Source organism: Dipodomys spectabilis, unplaced genomic scaffold, assembly GCF_019054845.1.
Source record: "Dipodomys spectabilis isolate Male_0828 unplaced genomic scaffold, ASM1905484v1 ptg000420l, whole genome shotgun sequence".
Taxonomy (NCBI): Eukaryota; Metazoa; Chordata; class Mammalia; order Rodentia; family Heteromyidae; genus Dipodomys; species Dipodomys spectabilis.
Window position 1 is genome coordinate 822,501 of NW_024871097.1, and position 4,521 is coordinate 827,021.

Consider the following 4,521-nt stretch of genomic DNA (forward strand, 5'->3'; position numbering starts at 1 on the left):
CCACTTCCGGTTTTCTAGTGGTTTATTGGAGAGAAGAGTCTCAAGGACTTTCCTGCCCAGGCTGGCTTTGAACAGAGATTTTCAGATCTCAGCATCCTGAGTAGCTAAGAGTACAGGCCTGAACCACCAGTGCCCAACTATTTTTAATATTTTTAAATTATTTATTATTTATTTATTTATGTATTGCCCAGCACGGAGCTTGAACTCATAGGGTGGCAACTCTACCTCAGCTAACGTCACACTAGGCTGGGACGGTGCAGCCTCTGGACCCACAACCCATTGTGGGATATTAAGCCTCGGGGGCTGACAGGAAAACAAAATGAAAACGGCACCAAAAAAAAAAAAAAAGCTAGGAACCGACCATGGATGGTGTTTTCTTGGTTTTCCCTCCTTGCATGGTGATCATCCCGGGTCCAAATAACACTGCTGTAACCTGTAGGTCACCTGGCAGATTCTCTCTTTTCCTTCCTTGGATGTTGACTGTCCTGGGTCTAAATGACATGGTTGCAACCTGTAGGTCACCTGGCATTGCTGAAGGCTGGCAGGCTGGACACCTATGCCCTGTGTTTGAATCCCAGTCATGCCACTTACAAAGGGCTGGAGAGCCTAAGAAGCTATTGCCTGTCCACAGGAACACCAGATAAATGTAATCAATGTCATGGTTGGATGAGTAGTTCATCAATCAGTCTAATATAAATTTAGACCCAATAATCACAGTATATTATGCATTAAATCATAGTTTATTATGCATTAAAAGAATACTATTCATTAAATGAAGTCCTCACTAAAGACCCAAGAACCTGTATGAACGTAATATATGTCATTTAATACTAGATAGACATCACTGGCAGTATCAAAATATCTAAATATATATTTACCTGTATACCACCGTCTCCATAGAAAGGTATTGCTATTTTGGCTTCATCCCAGGTCCTAGGATCCACTTGGCAGCTGAATGGGCTAGAGGCTGCCATGCTGACACTCACCCATTCATGACTTGGGCCTTCTAGGCCCTCAGTTCAGGTCCCAGCATTGCAAAAAATTTCATCTTGGAATAAGATTACAAGTGTGACACCTGTTTTCCTTTTCTGTGCAAGTGCTGGGTGTTAGGTATGATATGCATAATATGTGTGCAAAGCTACATGTTATGGAATAGATTGGAATAAATGTAATAAATGATATAGGTGCACTCTAGTCCATAAAATAAATGCTAATTCATTCAGTCAATAATAAAATATAATGAATCACTCCAGCAAACACGATATAGACTGAATATATAGATGTAAGTACAAAGCATATATTTAAAATGTCTATAAATGTTACATTTTCCAGGCTAGTGCTTGAATTCCGGTCTAGGGAAGAGTTGAGAAGTTCATGCATGATTCATATAGGAAATGATAGGCAAGAACTTTGGCAAAATGATTATTTTTAATTAAGACTTCACGAAGTGTGACAATAATAATTACCTTCAGGAAATTGAGGCATTGGGAAAGATCCAAGAGTTAGTAGTCACATGGTAGATAGGATTCCAACACAACTTGCCACATCTCTATACAAATAGGTATTTATTAGCATACTAGCTTCAGCTTATGAATGGATGAATATGGTGCACAAACCCCAACCCGGGGATCAAGCTCTGGTCCTGGGGATAGCCTAGATCCTTAATAGCTCAAAAGCTGGTATGCTCATGTGGACCCATTAGAAAGTTGGGCTTGCTAGGCCCGGAGTTCAACTCCCAGCAATGCCAAAAGGTTCATCCAGCTGTGTGAAGCCAATCTTTACAGCTGTTTTCCTGTCCTGTGAAAGTCCTGGGACTCAGCGAGGATGGAGAATGCTATATAGGCAATTCTATAGCCATAGGAATAGGTTGTCATCCATGGCAGCACAGATATACCTGTCATCATACTCAATAAAATACACAATACATCCATGAATAAGACTCAAAATTAAAAAAAAATTACATTGAATGCAAGATGCATACCACACCTGTATGTAAATAGAGATATCATGTTTAAAGGAGGTGGGCTTCTTATTTTGTCCACTGCTAGGTCTTCAAATCTGGCCTTTGACCAAGCTTTACATTCTAGTCTTCAGGGATGATGAGCTTCCCCTTCCCCCACAGTGCAATGGGGTTACCCAGACTTGAGCTCAAATTTCAGCACTGACAAAAGATTCATCCTGATGTCAGAAGCCAGTCGTTGCACCTGTTTTCCTCTCGTGTGGAAGTTCTGGGTCTCAGCTAGGATGGAGAGTGAATGCATAGACAAACTTATAACCATGGGAACAGGTCGTCATCCATGTTAGAACCGTTAACATGTCACTATACTCAGTGAAATACACAATACATTCATGAATTAGACACAAATTAAGGAGATGTGCACCGAATGCAAAATCCTGTCCACACATATTATCAATATATATCCTATGTTTCAAGTATGAATTTATGACTATGCTGGCCCTCCCTGATGCTCGATGTCAGGTGCTGGGAACAGTCTAACTCCTCAGTTGCTCACAGGCCAGTGTCCTCACTTTGACCCTTTCGACAATTGGGCCTGCTAGGTCCTGAGTTCAAATCCCAACAGTGCCAAAACATGAATCCTGATGTGAGAAGCCCATGGGTCCACTTGTTTTTTTGTCCTGTGAAAGTCCTTGATCTCAGCTAGGATGGAGAAGGCATAGGCAACTCCATGGCCATAGAAATAGGTTGCTATCCATGTCAGCACATTTATATCTGTCATCATACTTAATAAAATGCAGAATGCAACCCTGACTAAGACACAAACCAAAAGAATAACTACACTGAAAACATGATGCATTCCACACATGTATGTAAATAGAGATCCTATGTGTAAAATAGGTGGGCATATGATTTTTTTCAGAGCTGGGGCTTCAATTCAGGCCCTGGGACCAGGCCTGATTTGTAGTCTTCAGCAATGGTGAGCTTCTCCTTCCCCCACAGTGCAACAGAGTTACCTAGACCTGAGTTCACATTCCAGCTCCAGCAATAAAATGGCGTGAATTCTGAGCTAGGGTGCTTCATTTATAATTTTTCAATTTTTTAATTTTTTTTGCCACACCCAGGGCTTGAACTCAAGTTGTGGCAACTCTGCCTCAGGTCCGATCATCCTAGGCTGCAGCCTCTGGACCGACAGCCCATCCTTGGATCTTAGGACCCCAGGGCTTGGGGGAAAAAGAAAAGCCGGATGGAAAAAAAAAAGCGGTGGGAAGTTCCAGCTGGCGCTTTTAGGTTTTTTTTTTTTTTTGAATGTTGACCATGGTGGGACCAAAGCCGGCAGACTGCAGATTGAAGGTGACCGGGTGTGGCTGAAGGCCTGCTGGCTATCAGAGGAGCCACAGGATGACCAGGCAATGGAGGCCCCAAGGTTGAATCCCAGTCAGCCCCCCTACATTGCGGGAATGGCAGGAGATCCTGAAATACTCGATTCCGGACCTAGGAAGAGTCGTGAAATGAGATCAATCTCATCCTTGAATGAGTAGTTCCTGAGAATGTGAGTAGGAAATGATAGTCAAGATTCATGGGGTATCAATTATTTTTAATAAAGAGTTGATGAAGCGTATCTATAATCATCACAGTCATGAAATGGAGGCATCGGGGAAGGTCCAAGAATTGGTAGTCACAGGGTAGATTGGATTACATCACAGCTCACTATCTCTCCTACTCTATACAGATATGTACTTATTTGCATACTTCCTTCAGCTGATGAATGGATGATTATTGTGCTCCCCCTGCCTTACTCCCGGGGCTAGATCTCAAGTCCTGGGAACGCCCTAGCTCCTTAGTGGCTCAAAGGCTGGTGTGCTTACATGGACCCATTCACCTACTGGGCCTGCTTAGTGGTGAGTTCAGATCCCAGCAGTGCCAAAAGATTCATCCTGTCAGAAGCCAAATGTTTCCCCTGTTTTCCTTACCTATGTGAGTTCTGGGTCCCAGCTATGATGCCATGGCCACTGGCCATGTCAGACCAGTTACACCTGTCACATATACTCAAAAACACACAATACATCCATGAATAGCATACAAAAATAAAGAGGATAACTACACTCAATGCACGAGGCAGTCCACACAATGGATGTGAATATACATCCCATGTTTCAATGATGCATTGAGGACTCTTGTGACCATCCTGGTGCTCGATCTAAGTTCCTGGGAATGGCCCAGTTCCTTAGTGGCTCACAGGCTGGTGTGCTCATGAGGACCCATCGGGCAGTTGGGGCTCCTAGGCAGAGTTTGAATCTGAGCACTGCCAAAAATTCACCCTGATGTGAGAAACCATTCATTGCACCTGTTCTTCTGTGCTGTGCAAGTTCTTGGTCTCAGCTAGGATGGAGAATGATTAGGTAACTCTATACTCATGGGAATAGGTTGTAATCCAGGTCACCACACTTATATCTGTCATCCTATACTCAAGAAAACACAAAATACATCAATGAATAAGACACCAGATAAAGACAATGACTACACCGAACACAAGATGCCGCCCACCCATATATAGAAATAGA